The sequence below is a fragment of the Notechis scutatus genome, chromosome 5, assembly GCF_049901735.1.
Source record: "Notechis scutatus isolate UNSWTSFEM ecotype Mainland chromosome 5, rNotScu1.2, whole genome shotgun sequence".
Lineage (NCBI taxonomy): Eukaryota > Metazoa > Chordata > Lepidosauria > Squamata > Elapidae > Notechis > Notechis scutatus.
The window spans coordinates 2,950,343-2,968,594 of record NC_142013.1 but is presented as its reverse complement, the minus strand read 5'-3'; the positions used below and the strand labels follow the sequence as shown (position 1 = coordinate 2,968,594).

The 18,252-nt window shown below is 43.2% G+C and overlaps 1 long non-coding RNA gene across 1 annotated transcript; it reads left to right on the top strand.

Annotated features, from left to right (window-relative positions):
- The first annotated feature begins 7,231 nt into the window (after positions 1 to 7,231).
- Positions 7,232 to 17,403, top strand: LOC148130342 (uncharacterized). Its single transcript, XR_015749691.1, has 4 exons — positions 7,232 to 7,652; positions 15,845 to 15,995; positions 16,394 to 16,576; positions 17,086 to 17,403. It is a non-coding gene; the product is annotated as an uncharacterized LOC148130342 (long non-coding RNA).
- The last annotated feature ends 849 nt before the right edge of the window (positions 17,404 to 18,252 follow it).

Here is an 18,252-nt window from a genome sequence, read left to right as displayed (position 1 = left end):
AATCGAGCGAGTCCAGAAGTATTTCACGAGAAGAAGTATCCACTCTTCTGCTCACAACAGAATACCCTACACCACCAGACTTGAGAATTTGGGCTTGGAACAACCTTGAACTACGCCACCTATGGTTGGATTTAAGCATAGTACACAAAATTATCCGCTACAACGTCCTACCCCATCAATAACTACTTCAGCTTCAACCGCAACAATACAAGAGCACACAACAGATACAAACTCAATGTAAACGGCTTCAAACTCGATTGCAGAAAGTACGAGACACAGAGTGGTGAATGCCTCGAATGCACCAACTGACTCTCTTGTTACATCCTCTAACCCCCAAACTCCTTTAACCTTAAACTAGCCACTATTGACCTCGCCCCATTCCTAAGAGGTCTGTAAGGGGGGTACATAAGGGCACCATCGTGCCTACCGTCCCTGTCCTATTGTCCCCATTTATCTGTACCTATTTCCTGTATTCTTACTCATGTTTATTCTTATACCTATTATCTTGTAAGCGATTGACAAATCAAATTAATAAATAAAATAAAAAATAAAAGAAGGAAGGAAGGAAGGAAGGAAGGAAGGAAGGAAGGAAGGAAGGAAGGAAGGAAGGAAGGAAGGAAGGAAGGAAGGAAGGAAGGAGAGAAAAGAATGGAGGGAGGAGAGAAAGGAAGGGAGAGAATAACCATTCCTAAGAGGTCTGTAACCCCCAAACTCCTTTAACCTCAAACTAACCACTATTGACCTCACCCCATTCCTAAGAGGTCTGTAAGGGGGGTGCATAAGGGCACCATCGTGCCTACTGTCCCTGTCCTATTGTCCCCATTTATCTGTACCTATTTCCTGTATTCTTACTCATGTTTATACTTATACCTATTATCTTGTAAGCGATTGACAAATCAAATAAATAAATAAAAAATAAAAGAAGGAAGGAAGGAAGGAAGGAAGGAAGGAAGGAAGGAAGGAAGGAAGGAAGGAAGGAAGGAAGGAAGGAAGGAAGGAAGGAAGGAAGGAAGGAAGGAAGGAAGGAGAGAAAAGAATGGAGGGAGGAGAGAAAGGAAGGGAGAGAATAACCATTCCTAAGAGGTCTGTAACCCCCAAACTCCTTTAACCTCAAACTAGCCACTATTGACCTCACCCCATTCCTAAGAGGTCTGTAAGGGGGGTGCATAAGGGCACCATCGTGCCTACTGTCCCTGTCCTATTGTCCCCATTTATTCGTACCTATTTCCTGTATTCTTACTCATGTTTATACTTATACCTATTATCTTGTAAGCGATTGACAAATCAAATAAATGAATAAAATAAAAAATAAAAGAAGGAAGGAAGGAAGGAAGGAAGGAAGGAAGGAAGGAAGGAAGGAAGGAAGGAGAGAAAAGAATGGAGGGAGGAGAGAAAGGAAGGGAGAGAATAACCATTCCTAAGAGGTCTGTAAGAGGCATGCGTAAGTGCACCATCGTGCCTACCGTCCCTGTCCTCTTGTCCCCAATTATTCGTACCTATTTCCTGTATCCTTACTATGTTTATACTTACATCTCTTATCTTGTAAGTGATTGACAAATCCAATAAATAAAAAAATAAAAACGATCTATTCTATATACAATGAAATGGTATCATTTTGGTCATTAAAGCGAAGACACACCTCCCCTTTGTATTTTATTGTTCCTTCCATCTCTTGCTGTCTCTTAAATCATCGCAAGTTCCCCTTTTTCTTCTCTCTCCAGATAAAGGTAGTCAGTCCCTCAATTTACAACCATTCATTTAGGGACACTTTTAAGTTACAACAGTACTAAAAAAAAATGTGACTTATGACCATCGATGGAGATTCTCAGTCATCCATGATTGTCCCGAAGTTGCTTCTTCAAAAGGCAACTGGATTTTTGTTTCTCCTGGAGGATGTTTTGCTTCTCATCCAAGAAGCTTCTTCAGTTCTTGGATGAGAAGCAAAAAATCTTCAAGAACTCTTCCGAACTCTTTTTAATTTGTCCTTTTTAAAATGGTTTTAAATGGAATACTGCATCCAGTTTTGGCCACCACACTATAAAAAAGGACGTTGAGACTCTAGAAAAAGTGCAGAGAAGAGCAACCAGGATGATGAGGGGACTGGAGACTAAAACATACGACGAACGGTTGCAGGAACTGGGCCTGGCTAGTCTAGGGAAGAGAAGGACCAGGGGAGACAAGAGAGCAGCCTTCCAATATTTGAGGGGTTGCCCCAAAGAAGAGGGAGTCAAGCTATTCTCCAAAGCCCCTGAAGAGGCAGGACAAGAAGCAACAGATGGAAAGTAATCAAGGAGAGAAGCAACTTAGAACTAAGGAGAAACTTCATCACCGTATGAACAATCAACCAGTGGACCAAGTTGCCAACAGAAGTTGTGGCTGCTCCATCACTGGAGGTTTTTAAGAAGAGGACTGGACAGCCATTTGTTTGAAATGGTATGGGGTCTCCTGCTTGAGGAGGGGGTTGGACTAGATGACTTCCGAGGTCCCTTCCAACTCTCTCTTTTTCTGTATACGTAACCATCCAGACTTTTCCGTATGTGTTGACATATTGCGGTCAGTGCTTTTAATTGCCTTTTTGCCTGAAACAGTTGAAGGATAATTATCCGTGTGGGTGTTTTTGTGTTTGACCATTTGGTTAATGGCTGCTCTTTTTCACTTTCTCCTGGCATTGATTCCTGAATTTATATATATTCATTCTCTCTCTCTCTCTCTCTCTCTCTCTCTCTCTCTCTTCTTGTCATTCTACATTCCCAGGAATAAAAGATTTCTATATAAGTGTTTTCATTGGCTTTTAACTGCGTTTGTTTCTATTACCTCCCTTCCACAATTACTGTACAAGTCAGGGGTCGCCAATCTTTTGGACCTCAGGGACCACCAAATTCATACTTTTAAATCCCGCGGACCAGAGACCCTGGAAAAATCCCCCAAAAACTGTGCAGGAAAATCCCTCACCCTGTTTTCCTACCGATCGATCGTTCTTTATTTGGGATCGCAGGATACCGTCTCCAGCTCCGTTCTCGGGGAGAGAGAGAGAGAGAGAGAGAGAGACTTTTGGCTTCATGCAAGGAAAACAGCAGGAGCCGCAGAAGTCTTTCTTTCTCTCCCCCGAACTCTGCCAGAAATGAGTCTTTGCCAGCTCAGCCTCTTGGAGCAGGAGGCCTTGCAGGGTCCCAAAGACTCATTTCTGGCGGAGTTTGGGGGAGAGAAAGAAAGACTTTTGCTGCTTTCCTTGCGTGCAGCCAAAAGCAGAAGAAGAAAGAAGCGGAAAGAAGCAGCCCAGTGGCCAGGCCAGGCATCTGGGGTGAGTGGGGCAAGTTCCCCCTCTCCGCCCTTTCCCCCCTCCCCTCACTCCCTCATGTTATTCCCAATGCAAGCGACACAAGCCTTGTGTTCCCGCGGTCCAAGACATAACCTTGTGTTCCTGCGCAGCCCGGATTAATTGCTTTGGGGGGGGGGGGACATTTCTCTGCGGACCAGCAACATTTTCTTGCGGATCACCAGTGGTCCCCAGCCCACCAGTTGGCGACCACTGGTACAGGTAGTCCTTGACTCACGACCGCAACTCAGCCCCAAATTTCTGTTGCTAAATGAGACAGGGCCACTGAGCGTTGTCCTTATTTTATGCACTTTCTTGTGAAGTGAATCCCTCCAGTTAGGAACATGGTCGTTAAATGAATCTGGCTTCCCCACTGTGACTTTTGAGATCCCACGACTCCAGTACTTTGGAAGCGTCATAAATGTGAATCAGTCACCAAGGGCCTGAATTTTGATCGTGGGACGATGGGAATCGTGCAACGGTCGTAAGTGTGAAAAAAAAACAGTCATAATTCCCTTTTTTTTCCAGTGCGCTTTTGACTTCGAATGGCCACTAAACAAACTGTTGTAAATAGTTGTTGTACTCAATATTTCTACCCTGGCCACATTTTTCTTCCTCTTCTTTCTCTGATTTTCCTAAGAAGATCTTCCTTCCGGCATTGCTCGGTTTGTTGATGTCCTTACTTGAGTCGGCTTGTTTCTCTCAACGCTGAAAGTCTGCAATGAGTCATGCGTCCTTCATGTTCACGATGATTTTAATCTTCTCTCTCAGGAATTCTTTCATCTTTCCTTTTCTGGAGACAATGGTCTCCTGTTTTGCTTTTCGACAACAGATCCCGTCTGTCTTCTCATATTGTAGCTCCTCAGATGCTCTTTCACGTGGGCTGAACTTCGTCAATCTGCTGTTGGTTCTAATATTCTGTTTATCTTACAGCTTCAGTTTTCCTGAGCCCTCCCTTCCCTTCCCTTCCCTTCCCTTCCCTTCCCTTCCCTTTTTTAGAAAGGTAATCCATCTCTTTAACACCTATCCAACTTGGTCTCTAGCCCTGATGATGTTGCCTAGTTGACCAAACTCAAAGAGCACCAAGGACCCCACACTCATCATTTTCCTCCTCCTCCTCCTCCTCCTCCTCCTCCTCCTCCTCCTCCTCCTCCTCCTCCTCCTCCTCCTCCTCCTCCTCCTCCTCCTCCTCTCCAGCAAACCCCAAACCCTTCTAGCACTGGTGATATTACCTAGTTTGGTGATAAAACATCTGCAAGAAAACCACCACCAAGCTCAGTGAACACCAAGGACCTCACAGTTCTCCTCCTCTCTCCCCTTTAACATCAACAAACTCCATCCCTTGTAGCACTGATGATGCTACCTAGCTGGGTCCTGAAACATCTGCAAGAAAAAACAACTCAGAGCGCACCAAGGACCCCAGTTTTCCTCCTCCTCCTCCTCCTCCTCCTCCTCCTCCTCCTCCTCCTCCTCCTCCTCCTCCTCCTCCTCCTCCTCCTCCTCCTTTTTTCTCAGGCCCTCCCTTCCTTCTAGCACTGATGACGTTACCTAGCTGGGTCCTGAAACGTTTGCAAAAAAATAACTAAGCTCAGAGAGCACCAAGGACCCCAGTTTTCTCCTCCTCCTCCTCCTCCTCCTCCTCCTCCTCCTCCTCCTCCTCCTCCTCCTCCTCCTCCTCCTCCTCCTCCTCCTCCTCCTCCTCCTCTTCTCAGGCCCTCCCTTCCTTCTAGCACTGATGACGTTACCTAGCTGGGTCCTGAAACGTTTGCAAAATAACTAAGCCTGAGAGCACCAATCGTTGTTGTCCTTGTCCTCCTCCTCTTCCTCCTCCTCCTCCTCCACCTCTTTCTCTTCCTCCACCTCTTCCTCCTCTTCCTTAAACCCTGCTCCCTTCTAGCACTTGATGATATTACCTGGTTTGGTCATGAAACGTCTGCAAGGAAACCACCAAGCTCAGGGGGCACCAAGGACCCCACAGTTCAACCCCGAGCTACAAATTTTCTCTCCTTTATCAATCCTGGCTGGTTCCACCTTCTGCCCCTGGAAAATCTCCCTGGCACTTAAGACTGTATTTCTTCCTCTTCTGCTTCCAATTACTTAGATGATTTAATTCCAGGGCCGCCTCTGTTTATGTCGTTCCTCCTGCCAGAAACAAATGTGGGCAGGAAATAACTCCCGGGCAAAATTCACATAAGCTCTTTCTCCTGCGTTATTTCCAGAGGTGGCATTCAGCCAGTTCAGACCAGTTCTGGAGAACCAGTAGCAGAAATTTGGAGTAGTTCAGAGAACCAGCCAATCCCACCTCTGACTGGCCCCACCTACCCAATCTCTTCTCTGCCTCCCATCGAGTCCCAGCTGATCGACTGGGTCTTCTTTGGTCGCCCTGCCCAGGAGAACGGAGCTGGAAAGCAGGTTAGTGGGGTGGGGAGGGAAGGGGGATTTTACAGTATATCCTTCCTCTGCCACGCCCACCAAGCCACACCCACAGAACCGGTAGTAATAGAATAGGATAGAATAGAATAGAATAGAATAGAATAGAATAGAATAGAATAGAATAGAATAGGAATAGGAATAGGAATAGGAATAGGAATAGGAATAGGAATAGGAATAGAATAGCATAGGAATAGAATGGAATGGAATGGAATAGAATAGAATAGAATAGAATAGAATAGAATAGAATAGAATAGAATAGAATAGGAATAGAATAGGAATAGGAACAGAATAGAATAGCATAGAATAGAATAGAATAGAATAGAATAGAATAGGAATAGAATAGCATAGGAATAGAATGGAATGGAATGGAATGGAATAGAATAGAATAGAATAGAATAGAATAGAATGGAATGGAATGGAATGGAATGGAATGGAATGGAGTGGAGTGGAGTGGAGTGGAGTGGAGTGGAATGGAATGGAATGGAATGGAATGGAATGGAATAGAATAGGAATAGGAATAGGAATAGAATAGAATAGCATAGGAATAGAATGGAATGGAATGGAATAGAATAGAATAGAATAGAATAGAATAGAATAGAATAGAATAGAATAGAATAGAATAGAATAGAATAGGAATAGAATAGAATAGCATAGGAATAGAATAGCATAGGAATAGAATAGGAATGGCATAGGAATGGAATGGAATAGAATAGAATAGAATAGAATAGAATAGAATAGAATAGAATGGAATGGAATGGAATGGAGTGGAGTGGAGTGGAGTGGAGTGGGATGGAATGGAATAGAATAGAATAGAATAGAATAGAATAGAATAGAATAGAATAGGAATAGGAATAGGAATAGGAATAGAATAGAATAGCATAGGAATAGCATAGAATAGAATAGGAATAGAATAGCATAGGTATAGAATGGAATGGAATGGAATGGAATGGAATGGAGTGGAGTGGAGTGGAGTGGAGTGGAGTGGAATGGAATGGAATGGAATGGAATAGAATAGAATAGAATAGAATAGAATAGAATAGGAATAGGAATAGGAATAGGAATAGAATAGGAATAGAATAGAATAGAATAGAATAGAATAGAATAGAATAGAATAGAATAGAATGGAATGGAATGGAATGGAAGGAAGAATGGAATGAGTGAGGGAGTGGAGGGAGTGGAATGGAATGGAATAGAATGGAATGGAATGGAATGGAATGGAATGGAGTGGAGTGGAGGGAGTGGAGTGGGATGGAATGGAATGAATAGAATGGAATAGAAATAGAATAGAATAGAATAGAATAGAATAGGAATAGAATAGGAATAGGAATAGAATAGGAATAGGAATAGGAATAGAATAGAATAGAATAGAATAGAATAGAATAGAATAGAATAGAATAGAATAGAATAGAATAGAATAGAAGGAAGCTGTTCCACTGGTCAATTGTTCTCACTGTTAGGAAATTCCTCCTTAATTCCAGGTTGCTTCTCTCCTTGATGAGTTTCCATTTGTTGCTTCTTGTCCTGCCTCTTCAGGGGCTTTGGAGAATAGCTTGACCCCCTCTTCTTTGGTAGTTAAAATAGCTACCTTTGCTAGTTAGGTAGTTAAGGTGGAGATTTTTTTTAGTTCTTTTTTCAAATAACTCCTGTTTTAAATTTTCCCATCACTGGCTGCAATAATGCTGGAACATTTCTTTCTCTTTTACGTTTGCAGGAATCTGGTTCCAGGTGGCCAGGGTTTGCCCTCCACCTGAACTCCTTTCACCAGGCCAAAAAAAACAACAACAACCACAGCCAGGACCTGGTTGATTGCAAACATCAGGATCTAAAGATAGCTGGTTTTCTGGTTTCCAATGTTTGATTTCTGAATTGGACGGAAGCTGCTGGAATAAGAAAAACAATGATGGTAGGAAGCCGCTCTTGACCTTCAGTAGACCTAGCAGGAAGTATCTGGTTGAGCGTAAAGGAAATTTGAGGAGGAGGAGGCCATAGTACTCATACGTCTCATGTTGGAAGGACCAAGAGAAGAAAGAAAGAAAGAAAGAAAGAAAGAAAGAAAGAAAGAAAGAAAGAAAGAAAGAAAGAAAGAAAGAAAGAAAGAAAGAAAGATGAGGAAGGAAGGAAGGAAGGAAGGAAGGAAGGAAGGAAGGAAGGAAGGAAGGAAGGAAGGAAGGAAGGAAGAAAGAAAGAAAGAAAGAAAGAAAGAAAGAAAGAAAGAAAGAAAGAAAGAAAGAAAGAAAGAAGAAAGAAAGGAAAGAAAGGAGGAAGGAAGGAAGGAAGGAAGGAAGGAAGGAAGGAAGGAAGGAAGGAAAGAAAGAAAGAAAGAAAGAAAGAAAGAAAGAAAGAAAGAAAGAAAGAAAGAAAGAAAGAAAGAAAGAAAGAAAGAAAGAAAGAAAGAAAGAAAGGAAGGAAGGAAGGAAGACACCTGAGCAAACCATGGATGGACAGAAGACATGTCTAGTTTACAGAAAAGAAGGACCAGGGGAGACAGGATGGGAGTCTTCCAATATCTGAGGGGCTGCCCCAGAGAAGAAGGGGTCAAGTTATTTTCCAAAGGCACCTGAAGGCAGACAAAGAATAATGGAAGGAAACTGATCAAGGAGAGAGGTTCAACCTGGAAATAAGGAGAAACTTTCTGACAATGAGAACAATCAACCAATGGAACAGAAGTTGCCCTCTGAAGTTGTGGGAGCATCATCACTGGAGGCTTTCAAGAAGAGCCTGGACTGCCCTCTCTCAGAAATGGTGTAGGGTCTCCGGCTTGGCCGGAGGGTTGGACTAGATGACCTCCAAGGTCCCTTCCAACCCTGTTCATCTATTAAAAGCTTGGATGACAACGTGCTTACCCGCTAACTGACCCCAAGCTTCCCCTAAAGTTGAGGTGTCTACCGGCCAGATGGGATTCTGGTCATCTTCTTAGGCTGGGAAATTCTCCACTAAAGTACAGCTAGTCCTGGACTTACAACAGCTCATTTAATGACCATTGGAAGTTACACGGGCGCTGAAAAAAAGTGACTTACGACCGTTTTTTGCAAAAGAGGGTCCCATGACCCCGGGAGTTTAAAACCATCATAAATATGAGTCACCTGCCAAGCATCTATCTATCTTCTATAAAAAGTCCCTACATCTAAAAAACATCCAAGTTACCCAGGAGCTCGCTATTCCTGAGACCATCGTCTGTGAATTGTCCTTAAATATCACATTTCGGTTCTTACTATGTTACAGAGCCCCGATTATGACATCGAACAGGCAAACAAGCTAAATACACAACTAACATAGGCAGCATCCTGCCCACATGCTTTTATCTTTCTTGGTGACTTCAATCTACCTCATATTAACTGGACCCTTAACGAATGTACAACCGAACCCACACATGCAACCTTCTACAATGCAGTAACAAATCTGAGACTAGAACAATTGGTAACCAACAACACTACACTTTGAAAAATCTTTCAGAACCAGCTCCTTGCCTAACCTATGGTCACAAGCCACAGTCATCCCCATCTTCAAAAAGGGAGACCCAAGCCTAGTTGAAAACTACAGGCCAATCTCCTTATGCTGCGTCACCTGTAAAGTCATGGAATCAATTATTAACCAATCCATCATCCTTCACTTAGAGACAAATAACCTACTCTCCAATAAACAATTTGGTTTCAGGAAAAAACTATCCTGTAATCTGCAACTCTTACACTGCAAAAACATATGGACGACACAACTCGACCAGGGCAAAACAATAGACGCAATCTACATAGACTTCTGTAAAGCCTTTGATTCAGTGGTACACGACAAACTACTCCTAAAAATAAAATCCTATGGTATCTCTGGACAACTGAATAACTGGATAGAAGCATTCCTGTCAAACAGACAACAAATGGTCAAAATCGGGAGCGTCCTATCAAATCCAGTACCTGTCAATAGTGGTGTCCCCCAGGGCAGTGTTCTAGGACCAACTCTCTTCATACTCTACATAAATGACCTCTGTGATCATATCAAGAGCAACTGCGTACTCTTCGCTGATGATGTAAAGCTATTCAACACCACAGACAATACTACTACCCTCCAAAAAGACCTTGACTATGTATCAGAATGGTCAAACAAATGGCAACTTCAAGTCTCAACAAATAAATGCTCTGTCTTACATATTGGCAAAAAAAATCAGAAAATAAAATACAGGCTGAATAGTCAAGACCTTGTTGATGATCCAAACTCTGTCAAGGACCTTGGAATAATCATCTCAAATGACCTAAGTGCTAGAGCCCACTGTAACTACATAGCCAAAAAGGTGTTAAGAGTTGTTAACCTAATCTTACATAGCTTTTTCTCTGGTAATATTACACTAACAACTAGAGCATATAAAATATTTGCTAGACCAATACTCGAATACAGCTCATCAGTCTGGAACCCACATTATGTATCTGATATTAACACAGTTGAGAAAGTCCAGAAATATTTCACAAGAAGAGTTCTCCACTCCTCTACTTGTTGCAGAAGACCTTATGCCACCAGACTCGAAACTCTAGACCTAGAAAACCTAGAACTATGCCGACTTTGGTCTGATCTAAGTATAGTATATAAAATTATACATTGCAATGTCCTACCTGTCAATGAATACTTCAGCTTCAATCATAACAACACAAGAGCACACAGTAGATACAAACTCAAGGTTAATCGCACCAAAGTTGATTGCAGGAAATACGACTTCAGCCACAGAGTGAATAATGTCTGGAATACTCTACCTGACTCTGTGGTTTCTTCCCCAAACCCCACAAACTTTAACCTTAGACTGTCTATTATCGACCTCACTCACCCCTTTCCTAAGAGGTCTGTAGGGGGCGTGCATAAGCGCACCAACATGCCTACCGTCCCTGTCCTATTGTTTCTTTTATTTTTCTTATATGTATCCATGTATTCATAACTATGTTTTTACTTATACCTATTATCTTGTAAGCAATTGACAAATAAAAATAAATAAATAAATAAATAAATAAATAAAATAAAATCTCAATTTTGATCATGCGACTATGGGGATGCTGCAATGGTCATAAGTGTGAAAAAGGGTCGTAAGTCACATTTTGCATGGCCGTTGTAACTTTGGACAGTCACTAAAACATCCAATGTTGAGGATTACCTGCAATTAATTACAACTCTTTGCGAATAGCAGAAAGCTACCGTTTCCCTGAAAATATGACCTACCCTGAAAGTAAATCCCAGCTTGATTTTCACACGTGGGCCCAATATAGGCCCTACTCCAAAATAAGCCCTAATTAAGATCCCACCCACTCCAGAGTGGACAGGTACAAATTAAGCTAGGGTGGGGAATGGGGGTGGTGGAGCTGCCCTACTACTTCCCTTTGGACAGTTGTAGCCAGGCTGCGCACCCCCCGACACCTGCCTCACAGGCCCATTTCTTCTGCAGCCGGCAAGACTGGCAAAGCTTTCCTGAAGGCCTCTGGAGCTGATAACAAAGCTCTGGATCGATCCTGAGCTCCGTTATCTCCTGCAGAGGCCTCCAGGAAAGCCTTGCTGGTCACAGAAGAAGTTCCTGAAGGCCTCTGACAGCAAAAAAGAGGCCAGCAGGCGATGCACGCAAGTGAGGTTAGTCAGTGGATGGCATCCCCCCAAAATAAGACCTGGTGCCTTTTTTGTGTGGCAAAAAATATATAAGACAGGGTCTTATTTTCGGGAAAACATGGATACTTATCCAGCATCAATGCATTTCTTACCAGCCCATCCATGATGGCTCACTGCTTTATAAGAACATCCAACTGAATGGTGCAATGGCTCCAAGATCAGGAAATTCTGGAACAACGACAAAGAGATTTCTCCATCACATGCATTTTCCTGACTGTCGCCCCACCTAGAGGGTAAACATTGTGTTATGTTGGAGTGACGACTTACACAATCCCTCAAATCTGTTGGAAAAGAGTAACATTAAAAAAAAAATTTTTTTTCCTCTAAGGTTCCTTTTCACGTACAGGAAGTCCTCGACTTTTAACTCATTGCTTCGTGGCTGCTTGAAGGTATAAGGACATTGGAAAAAGGGGCTTCTGAGTGGTGCTTCACACTTACGACCGTTGCAGCATCCCTGTGGGCAAGGGATCAAAATTCAAAGGCTTGGCAACTGGCATGTACTTATGATGGTTGCAGTGTCAAAAATTATATATATATATATGTATGTATGTATATATATATATATATATATATATATATATATATACATACACATATATATACACACACACACACACACACACACATACATATATATATATATATATATATATATATATATATATATATATATATATATATATATATATATATATGTTTTCTGAGGTTCTCGCGTGTATTTGTATGTGGATCTTTGGTTATTCGGTTTTCTCCCGTAAGATTGGAAGTATCTAGGCAACGTTTCGATGAAGTCTCATTCATCATCTTCAGGCTTCGTCTTCAGCTCTGTGCTTCAGAGTGATGTGAGCTTGCAGCTGCTTCTTCTTTTAACTGCTAGTGGGGGTGTGACTTGATTGGTTGGGGGCTTGGCTGTGTTCTGATTGGGTGGGAGTGTGTCACACCCACACTAGCAGTTAAAAGGAAGAAGCAGCTGCAAGCTCACATCACTCTGAGAAGCACAGAGCTGAAGACAGAAGCCTGAAGATGATGAATGAGACTTCATCGAAACGTTGCCTAGATACTTCCAATCTTACGCGGGAGAAAACCCGAATAACCAAATCCATATATATATATATATATATATATATTCTTAAGTTTTTGCGGGTACTTACATGTATGGCATTCAGCTTTGTTCGGGTATTTTCCCACATCATTGTAGTTGTGCTTTTAAAGTTGTAGCAACGTTTCGGCAGAATCTCATCTGCCATCATCAGGCTTCTGTATTGTGTTCGTCTGTGAGTCAGACTTTCACAGCCGTTTCTGTTTGAAATTTGGTGCTAGCCTACGCTGTGCCAGATTTAAAAGCACCAAATTTAAAACAGAAACGGCTGTGAAAGTCTGACTAACAGATGAACACAATACAGAAGCCTGATGATGGCAGATGAGATTCTGCCGAAACGTTGCTACAACTTTAAAAGCACAACTACAATGACGTGGGAAAATACCCGAACAAAGCTGAATGCCATACATGTAAGTAGCCGCGAAAACTTAAGAAAACATATATATATATATGTATAGGGTTGACATGATAGCAGACTGCCAATATTTGACGGGCTGTCCTATTCTCCAAAGCATCTGAAAACAGGACAAGAAGCAACAGATGGAAAATCATCAAGGAGAGAAGCAACCTGGAATTAAGGAGAAACTACCTAAGCAGTGAGGACAATTAACCAGTGGAACTACTTGCCACCAGAAGTTGCGGGTGCTTCATCACTGGAGGTTTTTTAAGAAGAGATTGGATAGCCAGTTGTCTGAAATGGTATAGGATCTCCTCCTTGAGCAAGGGGTTGGACTAGAAGACCTCCAAGGTCCCTTTCAAATCTGTAATTCTGTTATTCTCTCAATAACCACATTGCTTAGCAACAAATGCACCAATTCCAATTGTGGTTGTAAATCAAAAAGCATCAGCTAATGAGCCATGTCCTCTTTCTTTTCTGATGTCCCTGTTGCTTCCCTGCACAAATCAATCCAATTTCTGTTGCCTTAAACCAGCTAATTCTTCAGACCTGCCTTCCGAAAAGAACGGCTGTCACTTCTGCAAATTTCAAACGTATTTCAGACCTGCAGATTGTTTTCTCCAACCCGTAGAGAATGTCATTTTTTTTTTAATGCAAGGATAGTTGTCTTTCGATTTGGGAAATTTGGAAAGGTGTGGCATTTTGCAGGTGAAAACCACGGGTAAATTTGAGCAAATTGAGCCAGGTTGGTGTAGCGATGAAGGCATCAGGTTAGAAACCAGGAGACAGTGAGTTCTAGTCCCGCCTTAGGCATGAAAGCCATCTGAGCTAGGTGACTTTGGGCCAATCACCAGGAGACGGTGAGTTCTAGTCCCGCCTTAGGCATGAAAGCCAACTGGGTGACTTTGGGCCAATCACCAGGAGACGGTGAGTTCTAGTCCCGCCTTAGGCATGAAAGCCAGCTGGGTGACTTTGGGCCAATCACCAGGAGACGGTGAGTTCTAGTCCCGCCTTAGGCATGAAAAGCCAGCTGGGTGACTTTGGGCCAATCACCAGGAGACGGGGAGTTCTAGTCCCGCCTTAGGCATGAAAGCCAACTGGGTGACTTTGGGCCAATCACCAGGAGACGGTGAGTTCTAGTCCCGCCTTAGGCATGAAAGCCAACTGGGTGACTTTGGGCCAATCACCAGGAGACGGTGAGTTCTAGTCCCGCCTTAGGCATGAAAGCCAACTGGGTGACTTTGGGCCAATCACCAGGAGACAAGGAGTTCTAGTCCCACCTTAAGCATGAAAAGCCGGCTGGGTGACTTTGGGCCAATCACCAGGAGACGGGGAGTTCTAGTCCCGCCTTAGGCATGAAAGCCAACTGGGTGACTTTGGGCCAATCACCAGGAGACGGTGAGTTCTAGTCCCACCTTAGGCATGAAAGCCGACTGGGTGACTTTGGGCCAATCACCAGGAGACGGTGAGTTCTAGTCCCGCCTTAGGCATGAAAGCCAACTGGGTGACTTTGGGCCAATCACCGGGAGACGGTGAGTTCTAGTCCCGCCTTAGGCATGAAAGCCAACTGGGTGACTTTGGGCCAATCACCAGGAGACGGTGAGTTCTAGTCCCGCCTTAGGCATGAAAGCCAACTGGGTGACTTTGGGCCAATCACCAGGAGACGGTGAGTTCTAGTCCCGCCTTAGGCATGAAAGCCAACTGGGTGACTTTAGGCCAATCATCAGGCGACAGTGAGTTCTAGTCCCGCTTCAGGCCCAAAAACTAAGTGGGTGAATTTGGCCCAGTCCCTCCCTCACAGCCTAACCCTCCACAACCATTTTGTTGTTGTGAGGAAAAGAGGAGAAGGAAGGGGTAACCCACAAGTTCTCTGCCTTTGAGTTATTTATAAAAATAATAAAGGCAGGATGTGAATAAATAATAACCACTTCAAGAGACCTGCAGCTGGAAAGAAATGTTGACATCCTTGACATAGCGATCATAACACCACGCAAAAAAAAAAAAAAAGAAAAAAAAAGAAAGGACCGCAAATTGTTTTAAAGATAACCTTTTCGTAATTTTACAGATTTTTCATTGTGGCCGTGAGTCACGTTTCGGTGGAATTGTTTATCCCAATTTTTTTGTCGCTGTTCATATTGTCATCTTCCTCTTTCGGTTGACTCCGTGAGTTAGAATCGAATTTAAGCCACATAAATTTTGGGCTCAATTGTGCTCATAAATGGACGACTACCTACGCATTAGAAATAGAAATAGAATAAACAGAGTTGCAAGGGACCTTGGAGGTCTTCTAGTCCAACCCCCTGCCTAGGCAGGAAACCCTACACCACTTCAGACAAAGGGTTATCCAACATCTTTTTAAAAACTTCCAGCGCTGGAGCATTCACAACTTCTGGAGGCAAGTTTTTTTCCCATTGATTAATTGTTCTAACTGTCAGGAAATTTTCCTTAGTTCTAGGTTGTTTCTCTCCTTGCTTAATTTCCACCCGTTGCTTCTTGTCCTGCCTTATGGTGCTTTGGAGAATAGCTTGACCTCCTTCCTCCTCTCTGTGGCAGCCCCTCAAATATTGGAAGGCTGCTCTCCTGTCTCCCCTGGTCCTTCTTTTTATTAAACTAGGCATATCCAGTTCCTGCAACCGTGCATCGTATGTTTGAGCCTCCAGTCCCCTAATCCTCTTTGTGGCTCTTCTCTGCACTCTTTCTAGAGTCTCAACATCTTTTTTACATCGTGGCGACCAAAACTGAATGCAGTATTCCAAGTGTGGCCTTACCAAGGCCTTATAAATCGCTTTTTACACTCCATGGGATCTTGATTTTATCCCTCTGTTGATGCAGCCTAGGACTTGTGTTGGCCTTTCTTGGCAGCTGCCGAAAAAAGCCAACACAGTTGGAAGAAGCCTCTTTGAAAGACCTTGATCCTTGAATGCATTGCCTAATTTCCAGATATCCTCTTTTTTTTTGTTTCTTTTCCAAGGTTAAGGCCAAGGTCCTGTGATGTATTCAGAATTTGTTTTCCATTTCGGGCATTCTTCGCTGGTTTTTGAAACACTCCCACCGTGAAACCGGAAGTGTGGAGGAGGACGCCAAAGATTCCAAAAAGAATAAAGAAGAAAAAAAAAAAACAGGTTTGCAAGCCTATTCATGGTTAGATCTGGAGAAGAAGAAAAAAATAAGGCTTGGGCGCAAATGAGAATGAGATGGTAACAAAGATTGGATTCGCAAGTACAGACAGGTCTGGAAAGAGGCTTCCAATCTCTGTCTGCTCAGTTCAGGGATATCTTTGACTTACAAGGAATAGAACAGGAGCCGGAAGGGGACCTTCCAGAGGTCTTCTAGTCCAGCCCCCTGCTGAAACAGGAGAACCTATACCCATGATGGTGAACCTATGGCACGTGTGCCACAGGTGGCACGCAGAGCCGTTTGTGCAGGCACACGAGCCCCAGCCAAACATACCTGCGCTGCGCATGCGTCACCCTCCCAGCGGATTTTCGGCCCGTTTGAGGCTGTTTTTGTCCTTCCAGAGCCCAAGGGAAGCCTTGGGAACCTCGGAAGGCTGAAAAACGGGCCTTCCGGAAGTGCCGAAATGGGCCCATCAGGAAATGGGCCCGTCTCACTGTCAGAAAATTCCTCCTTAATTCCAGGTTGCTTCTCTCCTAGATTAGTTTCCATCTATTACTGCTTCTCCTGCCTTTCAGGTGCTTTGGAGGTTAGAACATCAGAATAACACATTTGGAAGGGACCTTAGAGGTCTTCTAGTCCAACCCTCTGCTCAGGCAGGAAGAAAAAATATACCACTTCAGACAAACGGTTATCCAATCTCTGCGTAAAAACCTCCAGTGATGGGAGCACCCATAACCTCTGAATTGATTGTTCTCACTATCAGGAAATTCCTCCTTAATTTCAGGTTGTTTCTCTCCTTGATTACTTTTCATCCATTACTTCTTGTCCTGCCTTCAGGGGCTTTGGGGAATAGATTGAACTCCCTCTTCTTTGGGGCAACCCCTCAAATATTGGAAGTCTGCTATCATGTCTCCCCTAGTCCTTCTTTTCATCAAACTAGACATACCCAATTCCAGCAATTGTTCTTTGTATGTTTTAGTCTCCAGGCCTTATTAATCATCTTAGTTGGTCTTCTCTGTCCTTTCCTGCAAACTCTACAATCAGTTTCCTCTTTTGAATTATTTTCTCTCTCTTTTTTTTTTACTCTTAAACCAGTGGCCTTCTGTTTGGATCCTCATTTATTCTTTTTCCTCGTAAACCGCCACCCATGGAGAAACAGAGCTGCATCTGGAAAATTGGCAGATCCATCTCCTTCAACGCAAGCTGTGCAGGAGAAGGACATCAAATAAACAGGACCCTTGGATGGAATTGAACCTGGAACATTGTGTGACTTGATGTCAACCGTGTTCAGAGGAAGCTGGCGTTCAAGAAGCGCTGGGGAAAATCCAAGATTTTATTTTTTTTAAATTTTGTCCCATCTGTAAAGGTGATTAAAATTCCAAGTAAATAAACTTCAAAAGAATTGCTTCTAAATTATCCAGAGTGTTGCATTTCCATCGAGGATGGCAAAGGATCTGGTCTTAAAAACAAAAAAATGAGTACAAATATATTTGATTGATTGATTGATTGATCATCGTAAATAGATACCAAGTTGCCAAGCGCTTGGATTTTGATCAGGGGTGGGATTCAAATTTTTAACAACCGGTTCTGTGGGTGTGGCTTAGTTGGTGGGAGTGGCTTGGTGGGCGTGGCTTGGTGGTCATTTTATTGGCTGGGTGTGGCCAACTCAATATCACTCACATCGAGGCACGCATCTCCTCACCTGGCCTCTTGTGACTGTGGCGATGCTGCAACAGTCGTAAGTGTGAAAAATGGTCATAAGTCACTTTTTTCAGTGCCATTGTAACTTTGAATAGTCACTCCACACAAGCAAAGTACCAGCAAAGGAGGGGGAAAAAACTCCAGGGAAGTTCCTGAGACAGGAAGTCTCGTCCTGCCAAAAATGTAATAAGGATTAACGGAGAGGCAGTTTCTGTAAGCAACACCAGAATGTTTCCTTCCTGCCTTCCTTACAGGATTAGCCCTGTAATTTCTTCTAACAACCGGTTCTCCGAACTGCTTAGAATGTTAACAACCGGTTCTAGCGAATAGGTGAGAACGGGTAGAATCCCAGCCCTGATTTTGATGCAACGCCGCCAAAACTTTGGTCACTCAACGAATGGTCAAAAAGCAAAGACTGCGTGTATATATTCCAGTAGGTTTCCAGGTAGAATTGAAAGTGTTGATTTAGGCCAGGGAATCTCCAAATTTGGCAACTTTAATAAGACGTGTGGACTTCAATTCCCAGAATTCCTCATCCAGCCATCCAGCCAGATATTTTTT